The 12075-nt window shown below is 38.8% G+C and overlaps 4 non-coding genes across 4 annotated transcripts; 2 read left to right on the top strand and 2 right to left on the bottom strand.

Annotated features, from left to right (window-relative positions):
* Nucleotides 1-835: 835 nt before the first annotated feature.
* LOC112844255 (5S ribosomal RNA) lies at nt 836-954 on the bottom strand. The gene has a single exon (XR_003217000.1). It is a non-coding gene; the product is annotated as a 5S ribosomal RNA (ribosomal RNA).
* A 310-nt stretch (nt 955-1264) lies between these two features.
* On the top strand, nt 1265-1383 carry LOC112844241 (5S ribosomal RNA). Its single transcript, XR_003216990.1, has one exon. It is a non-coding gene; the product is annotated as a 5S ribosomal RNA (ribosomal RNA).
* Nucleotides 1384-2812: 1429 nt separating this feature from the next.
* Nucleotides 2813-2931, bottom strand: LOC112844254 (5S ribosomal RNA). Its single transcript, XR_003216999.1, has one exon. It is a non-coding gene; the product is annotated as a 5S ribosomal RNA (ribosomal RNA).
* Nucleotides 2932-3397: 466 nt separating this feature from the next.
* On the top strand, nt 3398-3516 carry LOC112844252 (5S ribosomal RNA). Its single transcript, XR_003216997.1, has one exon. It is a non-coding gene; the product is annotated as a 5S ribosomal RNA (ribosomal RNA).
* The last annotated feature ends 8559 nt before the right edge of the window (nt 3517-12075 follow it).

Raw genomic sequence — 12075 nt, 5'->3', positions numbered from 1 at the left:
TGAACACCCCTGATCTCGGAAGCTAAACAGGAACAGTTCGGTACTTGGATTAGAGAGTGCCGTGGGAATGCCAAGTACTGTAAAATTGTCTCTTATACACCAGGGGGCGCTGCTGCTTCATCTTTGTTTTTTGACTTTTGCGCTCATATTTGCTTCATATGAGCTGCTCTGGTAAATAATACGGTGACGTAACAAAAAACACACTAAAGCAGCAGTCTGCACTGCAATAAGGGAATATTCACCCATTAAAAGACAACAGTATTGATGGACTTCACATTGCAGAAGTGACATAAACTGAAATGACATGTCACCATATAAACTGTCTTATACACAGATTCACTGTTATGTTTTGTTTTTTCCCATCCGGAGGTGGTCTCTCAACCAAGTACTAACCAGAATAACCCGAGTTCAGAAGGAGATCACAAGAGTCTGGGTCCTTCAAGGTTTGTATGACTGTAAGGAACGTCATAACTCATGAAAAGGCTGTTTATGAATCAAATCATGATGCTTGCTGTCTCTTGTCTTTAGATTAAGACTTTTAAAACTTGTTTAACGACCATATGATGGCAGCAATGATGAAACAGTGTTATAATGCTATAAATTTAATGTGTGTAAATCCGATGAAGTGGCTGGAAATATTACTACTTGCAGTTGAGAAAAAAAAAGTGTATTTCTTTTGAAAATGTAAAAACCGTGACACAGATATCCTGCGAGTTATAAGACCTGATTGACAAATTAAAAAAAAGGGAGAAAAACGAACATTGTTTAGTGACTCATTGTTTTAAAAAAATTGTTGTAATGAAGCAACAGCGCCCCCGGTGCATAAAAGAAAAAAAGCTTACAGCACCTGGTATTCCCAGGCGGTCTCCCATCCAAGTACTGACCAGGCCCGACCCTGCTTAGCTTCCGAGATCAGACGAGATCGGGCGTGTTCAGGGTGGTATGGCCGTAAGCGACTGTTATGCTAACAGGAAACCTTTTTATATGCAACAACAAAGGCTATGAACTGGAAGCTAAAACAAATGTAACGTAGTTTATTATTTTGTTCTTTCCGCCATATTTTTATTATGGGAAACCTGGTGAAGCCTATTGACTGCTACATTTCATTGTTAAAAGGGCCTCAATCTGGATATCTTTTTTTTTCCTATCAGTTTTGCACGGGATTTACACGTTTTTAATTCACATTTCCATTACAGTGACAATCTAAAACTAAACACAACGAACACTGAGATGCATAAATAGACTTCATGTGGGTGAAGCTGTCGCTTACGGCCATACCACCCTGAACACGCCCGATCTCGTCTGATCTCGGAAGCTAAGCAGGGTCGGGCCTGGTCAGTACTTGGATGGGAGACCGCCTGGGAATACCAGGTGCTGTAAGCCTTTTCTTTCATGCACCAGGGGGCGCTGCTGTCATATCGTGGTACTTTCCGAATTCTTGTGCTTCATATTTGCTGCTTTACTAAATAATATGGTGAAATAACAAAAAGAAATAAAGTTAACGTGTGATAATGGAGACATTTAATTCAGTTCAATTCAAATCAACTGTAAATCACAACAGCTGACTCAAGGTGCTTATCCATCTATTAAAAGACAACAATAATGACAATAATAATATTTGTCAAAGACGGTTTTTAAATCATTGCTGTTTTTTTTAATACTATTCATAACTGAATTTAAGTGAATAAGTGATTTTCTTTCCTTGGTGATTTTTGACATCCCTGCTTTTCAAAACTTTCTCCAATAAAAGATGCAGCAGCACCCAACTTAAGCTTGTCACGCAAGTACTACCCAGGGCCTGATTCCAATTAGCTTCCAAGATTAGAAGGGATTGGGTCCGTCGAGGGTTGTCTTACTGTAAGGTACATCAGAACTCATGAAAAGGCTGTTTATGTATCAAAGTATAATGCTTGCTATCTTCTGTCTTTAGATTAAGACTTTGTTTATTCAATTAAATTAATTCAATTCAATTAAAGACAGTGATGACAGCATTAACGAAACAGTGTTATAATACCATAAAAATCAACAGTGTATAAATCCAACAGAAGACTATAGAGTGTCATGAGTGTCAAAACATAGAAGACCTTTAGATTGGATCTTTTTTTTTTTAATCAACAAAAAAAAAAAGAAAAATACAAATACAAATCAGCATGACATCAAAATATCCTGGGGTTATGGCCATACCACTGTGAACATGCATCAATATTAATATTAGTAACAGTCAGGCATGTGCAGGGAGGGAGGGGGCATGAGCACCTGCCCCTTTCTTCTTAGGTATCTAAAGTGCCCTTTTCTTCAGGCATTTTTTGTTAAATATTTTAATGTGTGTGTATGGTCTTGCCCATGCCCCTTAACAAAACGTTTAACTATTAATCACAGTTTTGCTAAGTAAAAGAAGCTGGCATGCATCGGTCACATGATGACCATTAACCAATGCTCACTCTTGATGGCAGAGAGCCGACAACGAGCTCACTACGAGCACACGCTTTTTTTGCAGCCTGGGCGGTGTGGAGCTGCAGAAGAAACACATAAATTAATTGGGAGGCAGACTGATGTAACAAAAAACAGTAAGTGGGGTGGATAGTCTTTAGCACACAGGAGGGTTAAGAGTATTATTATGCACACGTTTGTAAGTTGTCTTGTGGCAGCTAATGAATTGAAACAACTGAGCATGCTGTGTGTGCACAGCATGTGTCTATGTGCCCCTTTTTAACCTTGAGCACCCGCCCCTTCAAACAAAGCAAATATGAAGCACAAGAATTCGGAAAGTACCACGATATTACAGCAGCGCCCCCTGGTGCATAAAAGCAAAAGCTTACAGCACCTGGTATTCCCAGGCGGTCTCCCATCCAAGTACTGACCAGGCCCGACCCTGCTTAGCTTCCGAGATCAGACGAGATCGGGCGTGTTCAGGGTGGTATGGCCGTAAGCGACTGCTACGATCACAAGAAGGCTTTTTATATGGTAGAAAACACGAACTATGTTGGCGTATTTTGATTTACTTCTTCGAAATGAATCAGGTTTTAACAACTTGGGATTCGTAGCGAAGCTAAAACACATGTTCCGTGCTATATGTTTTTAGCTTTTTGAAACCTGGATGAGCATTGTCCTTTGTTTTCATTTTTTTCTGGTCCAAAAGTTTAGGTTATTTAAGGTAAATATATTTCAGCTGGGCGCAAACTGAAAATATATTTATTATTAGTTTTCTACTGGATTGACACGTTTTTAATTTACAGGACTGAGAGTTTTAACCAAACGTGATAAGAATATATGAAGAATTAATACTGCCGCGCCATTACTATCTTTGTGTGGGCAAAGATAAATCCAAATCTAAGTGGGAAGGTAGCGCCCCTTGAAGTTTGCACGCATAAATATGCTTCAAGTTAGTTCCACAGTCGCTTACGGCCATACCACCCTGAACACGCCCGATCTCGTCTGATCTCGGAAGCTAAGCAGGGTCGGGCCTGGTCAGTACTTGGATGGGAGACCGCCTGGGAATACCAGGTGCTGTAAGCTTTTCTTTTTATACACCAGGGGGCGCTGTTGCTCCTCATCTTTGTTGGTTTCGGAATTTTTGTGCTCCCGCAGCTTCATGTTTGCTGCTTTACTAAATAATATGGTGACATAACAAAAAGGGCACAGCTTTTGTTTTCAAGGAGTCAATGGGCAAGGATTTTTTCCTTTTCTTTCACTTTTCTTGTCTTTTAAAATATGTCAATGAAAACTTAAATCTATCCCATGTGTATAAAATACACACAGATTTGCACACATTCTCCCATCCAAGCACTAATGAGACCTGACCCTGCTTAGCTCCTGAAAATTGAGCATGTTTGGTGGTATGGTAGGGAGCAGCATTTACACTAGTCAGTACACAATGACTCTGACTTGGCTTATCTGGCTTGTTCTGTTGTTTTTTTTTCCAGCCTTACACTCTTGGGTAGATGACATAGTTTTAACATGAAAATGAAAAGTGATTTACTCCGATTCTTTAAAAAAAAAAAAGAGATAGGCTCACTTATATTATACAGAAATAAACTTTGGATAACTTGTTTTATAACCCTACAGTGTGCACTAGATGGCAGTCTTCCATAAGCCTTCCAACGACACAAAGCATTGAAACTGTAAGGTCACTGCAGTGATGGTTTCTCCAATCCACAGTTTCATCTCACACTATCCACAGGAGTGTGATGATTGTGCTGCACTTGTTAAATAAAAGATGAAAAATTTGAAAAACCCGATACACTCGAAGTGCTTCACGATACTGCACCTCCACTGCTGAAAAGTTTTGCACAACTTACCTCAAAGAACAGATGGCCAACAAATCTCTGCCTTTGCACAATCTGCCTTTTCATTAAAGCTTCTAAATAGTCTGAAAACAGCTGCAGTCTTCATATTGTTTTCTCATGATTCTCATGACTCATGAAAAAAAATGTCCATATATTTGTAGGATTTTTATCTGTGTTTATACTGAAATGGAGTAATCTGCAGATTGAACGGTGAGGATTTGTCAAAATATGATAACACCCTACTTGTATCTATTACTCTGAAAATGTATTTTAATGCTATAAAGACAGCTGTGTTTACTTGGCTTGGGATTGCATATTAAAGCTGGCTAATAGCTACATCAGATATCGTTCCATTTCTGTAAAATTATCATTTTTGTATATGAAAACCCCCCAAAACACTAAGCGCTTGAGCTTCAAATAACAGCTTGGAATAGGCACAGTCTGGGGTCATTATTATAATATCAAATTATTCTTGAATTAACATAATTGTAATAATTGAACTTGCTCTTTTATAGATTCTGAAACTTTAAAAACATGTTTGGTTCCATGAACACAATTACAAGCAGTATAGACCAGATCCCACAAACTTCTTTTTGTACCACTTGGAGCCCAATAATGGGTTACTCCAACTGTGTGCTAACACTGCTGAGATAACAACAAGCTGAGAGGCTGTAAAATGCTGCATTAAATTTCTTTCAGCCGCCTGAAAGATTTCTGATTTTGGGATGGCACTATAGACTGCATATAAGTGTTTAAGGCACAACCTAATCATCGTATCCCTGGTGGTTAGTTTCTTGATTTTACCATAGAAAGAATTAAAGACTGTTGCCGAGCTCGGTCTGAACATCTTATTTGTTCTGTTCCCATGAGCCAAGCCTGCTGGAGGGGTATCCCCCACTGTCCTCAAGTCCTCTCCAGCAGACCAGCGGAGCTACACAAACAAGACCTGGGGTCCAGTCAATTTGTCCGGACAAATGTGGGGATTTGGGACCACTGCAAGCTATGCAGGGATGAGTGCTTTTTGTTTGTGTGCCAAGTAACTCCCCTCAATCCCTTGGTCTCTTAAGTCACTCTATTCACCCCAGTCTTTGTCTGGTTTGTCTTGAACCTGACACACTGAACTAAGGAAAAGTTCTTTCTTGCCCTTGTTTATGTTTTAATTCTGTCTTTTGAAAGATCTGTCTGCAGTGTCCAGGTACCAAATTAGCATTTTGTAAACATTTGGACGGACAACTTGTTCTCTTTCACCCAGCTCTCACCTCTGTGGAAGAAGGGATCACAGTAGGGCGATGGATGTTGAGCAGATGGGGTGTGTGCCCCCCCTTACACCTCCACCCCTGGTCAACAATGAGCGAAGTTCACACTGCATCAGCACAAGTGGCTGAAACAATCTGAGAAAGTGGCTGGAGCAAGGCAGCACCTCAGTCCCCTGTTCTCCACTGGCCCAGTCAGGCCTGTGTGTGCTCTTCTCAGCATGCTGATCAGAGGATTAGGTCGCAGCGGCAGCATCGAGTCAAGAGCACGTTGAAGAAAGGGAAAGGCATGCAGGGAACACGAGTTTCACGACAGTTTCACACGCACCCACACAAGAAGGCAAGCAGACGGGTATTAGGAGGACCACACCACACTTCCTGTACTTCTGACAACTTGTCGGTAGAGGGTACCACAATTCTGTCATGCAATGTTTGTACAGGCATATATGTATATATATAAAAAATCAAATAAAAATCAAATAAAAACCAAATACGTAGACGCTAAATAAATAACTAAAGTATTCTGGTAAGTAGAGCAGGGCGATATGACCAAAAATATTTATCACGATATACATTTGAAAATTTGCGATAACGATATAACTGACGATATAATTGACACTAGACAAAATACTTTACAACTCCACAACTTTATTAGTGCAAAAAAACCCCATCAATGTATTTTCACTTAAACAAGCAGCTGTTTTTTATGTGCATCAAAGTTATATAAAAATGTAACAGTGCAAATTCCTCGCTGACAGTTTAACCAAAAGGCATTTCCAGTGGAAATTGGCCGACATATCCTCAGCATAACCATGTAGAATATCCACAAAACTTAAAAAGAGGTTATACACACACAATACGGTAATATTATGTTGAAGCACAGTACGTATCACTCCGCGAGGCGCCTGCCTACGATAGCCGTAATGCTCCGACAATCCATCAAGCGGTGCGGCTTCGTAGCTTAGCAAAGTCATACTAAAACATTTGACAGATTTTCGAGCTCCGTGTACATAAAATCGTTTCGAGGTCAGTAAACACAACCAGAATTCATACATAAGGCACACGGGATTATAAGGGACTCTAATATGTTCATATTAGAGGCTGAGCGACATAACAGTTAGTCATCGCAAGTGATATCAATATTTGGTGATTTAAAAATCTGATATATCAGCTGATATTTTGGGGTTTTTTTCAGACACACGACACAGCAACAGATTTCCCTAACATTTGTGATGCTCAAGTATTTACTCATTTATATATTTATATTGCTGGACTCTGCTCAGATCAGCTGGTCGTTGTGTTTGTGGTAATCAAAACGTGTGTTGCCAGTAGGGAAGTTGCAGAGTGCCCTCTTGTGGACAAACTATGCAACATCAACACTGATAACATGGTTAAAAGGTGTTTCTTCTATCTCTTATTTTTCTTCTAAATTTTCTTTTATTGGCTGTTATAAATGCCAATACAACAAACTGGCAAATAGTGTTGGCCGATAATATCAGGATGTCGATAACGCAGTTGGGCTCTAAATCATGTAAAGCCTCAAACTTGGAAGACAAAAACTCCTTTCAGCTGCTTCCTCAATCACAAGTGGTTTAGTATGGAAGAGGATTATACGAAAGATATGGAAGAGGATTAGGGCCACTGGGAAAAAAAAGTGGGCAGGTCTTTTTTTTTTCTTTTCCAGAATTCTGAGAAAAAAGTCAGAATTCTCAGATTAATGTCAGAATTCTGAGAAAAAAAGTCAGAATTCTGACTTTAATCTCAGAATTCTGAGAAAAAAGAATTTTTAGAAAAAAGAATTCTGAGAAAAAAATCAGAAATCTGAGATTAAAGTCAGAATTCTCAGATTAATGTCAGAATTCTGAGAAGAAAGAATTCTGAGAAAAAAGAATTCTGACTTTTTTTCCCTCAGGATTCTTTTTTCTGGGAATCCTGACATTAATCTGAGAATTCTGACTTTAATCTCAGAATTTCGAGAAAAAAGAATTTTGCGAAAAAAGAATCCTGAGAAAAAAGTCAGAATTCTGAGAAAAAAGTCAGAATTCCGACTTTGATCTCAGAATTCTGAGAAAAAAGAATTCTGAGAAAAAGTCTGAATTCTGAGATTAATGTCAGAATTCTGAGAAAAAAGAATTCTGAGAAAAAAGTCAGAATTCTGAGATTAATGTCAGAATTCTGACTTTTTTCTCAGAATTCTGGGAAAGAAAAAAAAAGACGTGTCTACCTTTTTTTTTCGGTGGCCCTAATCCTCTTCCGTACAAATCCTCTTCTGTAGTTTCAACTTTTTGTGCTTCTTAGCTAAATGTTTAAATCACTATACTATGACATCGCTTGAAGATAAAGATAATTATAACAGTTTATACATTTAACAATGTACCCACTATGTTAAACGTGGGTACACTGGGGTACATTGTCATGAGTTTAAGACATCTGAACATGCTGAACAGAATCTGAACAGAATCTACAATCTACCTCTCTCCACAGGGCGGAAAAATGTTCTTATTTCTGGCTCATATCTGTAACTTCAACATTCACAAATTTTGCATCTCGTTTAAGCCTAAGAAATCAAATCTAGTCACAAACTCAGCTCAGATTTTTTTCAACCTCCACACACTGCTGTGTTTCGTTCCAACCATTTGTCCCTGGCTTTTCTACTTGAAATGAAAAGTGTTGGCACAGTGCACTGAGTGGCTAGGTTCCAAAATGCTTTCCTCCCTGTACATCCACCCACCATTTGGACCCCATTATGACATTAACACTATTTGTTAGAGTGGCAGAAACACAGATCAGGAGGTGGATGCAACAGATGGAAGCCAAAGTTTGCCTCTGTGCACATGAACATAAACGCATGCACATTCATGGAAACAAGTTACTTTTTCACTATGGAGCTCTGAAACTGCTGTACACAAAAAGGAGTAAACGACACAAAAATGCACTGTGTTTATATAACCCTGAAATCTGTTTAGTCATGTATTTTCTTTTTACGTTTTACTTTCTTTCTTGTGCATAAAGAATGAACAAAATAACACAAACTAACTAATTAAAAACTATACTAGTGACCCCCCTGTGAGTTAAACAAAAATCAACAAATCTGACCTAATTACACCCAGTAAATTATCATAATAAAATACAAATCCATAAAGAAAAGAAATGTAAAAAGAAAACCTCAAAATAAAGGAAGTTTATAGAGAAATAAACAAACAAAATTAATACACAAAAAACACTTTTAAATGCCTACATTTATTTTATTTTTCAAATTAATTAATTAAATTATTATAATTTGCATATTTTTACATTTAGACAAAATGAATACAATTTTATAGAATATTTTGCATTTATTTTTATTTAAGTGCTTTGGGGGAAGCTCACTAAAACAACATTGCAATCTAAAAGCAATTTACCTCACCTTGAAGTTCCAAGTTTTTCAAAATGTTGTCTTTTCCTAACATCTTGAGTTAAAGCTGAATTTCAGTTTTGATATCATTTTGAAACTGGTTATTTTGTGTTGCCTTACAAAGAAATATCACTCTGCACACTGGGGCTCAATTTTCAGGTAAACAATAAAACAGTCCAACAGCACATATAGTGATAAAATAACCCACTACATTTTTTCTCACATTACAAACTGAGTGTCCCGGAGTACAGAAGTACAGGAACATGCACACACTAACACACACTAACACAAGTTTCTACAGAGTCATAGAAGAAATGCTCCCGACATTCTGACTCTCATTCAAGCTTCTTGTGTTTTGTGTTTTTGGTTCAGCCCATCAATCAGGAAGCAGGTGGTCAGAAGGGCTCAAAATGTTCTGTTAATGCTAAGCAAAGAAAGTGTGGCCTCTTTCTGGGCGGGCCACATCCCGTCCCTAACCCCACGTCTGACCATCCGGAGCCCTGAAACACACACAGTCTTTGAACAGCTTATTAGACTCTCGAACGAGACTGTTTTTAATGCGCTGTGTTAGGGTAGGATTGTAGAAAAATAGTTTGGCAACTGTGCTACAGCGTGTGTGCTTCAGAGCTCTGTGTACCTTACACTCACTAAGAAGAGAGACTGGGCAGGAGGGCTTTACTCTCCTGCACAACTGGTTGATTATTATGCTGATATGCTTTCTTCTGACCAAACTCTCCTTAGGGGAGACCGTGAAGTCTAACTAATTTACCTTTTTGCATTTTCTGAACTTTTTCTCAGAGTCAGCTCTAAATTAATTGAAACCTAGTCATTTTGTTCAAATGGATGACCAGTAAAGCCCAAGTGTTAACTTTGTAGCAGTCTGCATATCACAGCTCTACAAACAACAACACATATCTAAAAACTGTAAGCGAATTGTAAGCTAAGTTAGCTTGTTTTCTGTGCTTGATGCACTGAATCCTAACACACCAGAATGTCGTTTAATATATTTTGTTTTATAATCTTTTTACACTCTGCAAGCACCTCCAATGAGGGCTTTACCAGCTCACCTTTAAGCAGCTATGCAGCTTGTCTAAGCTGAAAAATTATACCACGACTGTTTATGTAGTGAAGCCTGTTTGACTGATATTGCCTTGAATATTTGATATAAAATAATGAGTTGAAATGTCTATTTATTTCAATTAGGCTCCTAAAGCTCGCAGGTAGAGCGATGATAACTTGCACGCACACAAATTCACCCACCCCCACCACACAACCCCCACAACTAAATGATTTGTTGAAGAGGCCCGATTTCAGTAGATTTTCTTTCGTTAATGACGGTCCTAGGAGGCGCTTTCAAAGCAGGACGTTGGCTGTCCCCCCTAGTCAGAGGTTAAAGCTGGCGCTGATGTTTTCTATGCAATTTTTCTGTTGGCTGAACAGAAAAAAGTTCTTAACTCGATTGGGTGGGCAGGATGCACTTTTGGGTGGGCTGAGCACACCCCGGCCCATAGCTACCACCGACCTTGCTCGGGAAGGGGTCGCTGGCTCTTCTTGTGTTGGCCATGGGGGGCCCTCTGTGTGAATAAAGGGAAAGCAGCAGGACAGTAACACATAAAGCAGAGTCTGTACACTGCATACTCCTGGCGCTCAAAGCAAGTTTGTGTCCACAGTAATGTGGACACTTATAAAAAGTATAACAATAATTTACATTTGGTGATAAGATAATGTTCTGAACAGCACACACTCATTCATCTGACCGTTACCAGTAAACTAAATGGACTGGTTCTTATATTGTGCTTTTCTACTCTACCCGATACCTTACAGGGCTTTATACAACTTGCTTCATTCTCCCAAGCACCCATTCTTTTTTTCTATGCAAGTGCTTTGTGTCTAACATTCACACTCCAATGGATGCATCAGAGAGCATCTTGGGGTTAGTATCTTAGATATGATAAGGATACCTGGTATGCAGACTGGAGGAGCCAGGGATCAAACCATCAACCTTCTGATTAGCAGATGACCTGTTCTACCTCCTGAGCTACAGCCACCCAAAAAGAAGCAAATCCCAGCCGTAACATTCGATTTTATAAAACTGGCAAGTTCACTCTGTGATGTTTAAATGATAAAACAGATGCATAAATTCATTTGTGGTATTTCTTGTGTTTAGTGTGGTCAGCCTTTAAGGTTAAAGCTCATACATAAGTGTCAATTATGACTTTGTGGTTGTATTCTAAATGGGGTTATTGTACTTGGCCTTAAAAGCCTTAGAAATATGGCATCTTACCAGATATGTACTCTGGATGACATTACTTTGGCCTCCCCTAACACTATGAGGATTCTTGGGTTCATTTTTGATTAAGATATGTCCTTCAACGCAGAACTTAAACAAACATGTTGGACTGCCTTCTTTCACTTGCTCAATATTGTTAAAATTGGAAACATTTGATCTCAGAGTGATGCTGAAAAACTACTTCATGCATTTATAGACTGAACTATTTTAATTCAATGCTAACAGGATCTTCATTCCCATTGTTTCCAGTTAATCCAGCGAGTGTATTGAAAGGGACTAGAAAGAGATATCATATTTCTCCTATATTAGCATCTCTTCATTGAGTACATGTCAAGTCTAGAATTTAATTTAAAATCCTTCTCCTCACATACGAGGTCTCGTATCTTACAGACCCCATAGTACCATATTATCCAAACTGAGCACATCACTCTCCGACTGCTGCCGTACTTGTGTTTCCAAGGATATTTAACAGTATACGGGAGGCAGAGCCTTCAACTTTCAGGCCCCTCTTCTGTGGAACCAGCTCCCAGTTTGGAGACATATACTCTCTCTACTTCTTCTGCAGAGGTTTCTTCCTATTAAAAGGGAGTTTCTCCTTCCCACTATCACCAAATACTTTCTGATTGATCTGATTCGTTACTTTTCTTCTGATTTCTTGTTTAATACTGCCGGGTCTGCAACCTACAATATAAAGCGACTCAACGCGACAGCTGTTGTGAATTGGTGCTATATAAATAAAACTGAAATGAACTCATAAATGTGCTGCCATGTCATAATAAAAGATGAAAAACCTTACAGCAGTTCCTCTTATTTTTCACCAGTACTGATATTTATGGTAGCAAAATTCCCAAA

The sequence above is a fragment of the Oreochromis niloticus genome, linkage group LG16 (genome assembly GCF_001858045.2).
Source record: "Oreochromis niloticus isolate F11D_XX linkage group LG16, O_niloticus_UMD_NMBU, whole genome shotgun sequence".
Classification (NCBI taxonomy): domain Eukaryota; kingdom Metazoa; phylum Chordata; class Actinopteri; order Cichliformes; family Cichlidae; genus Oreochromis; species Oreochromis niloticus.
This window is presented reverse-complemented; position numbering and strand designations above follow the sequence as displayed.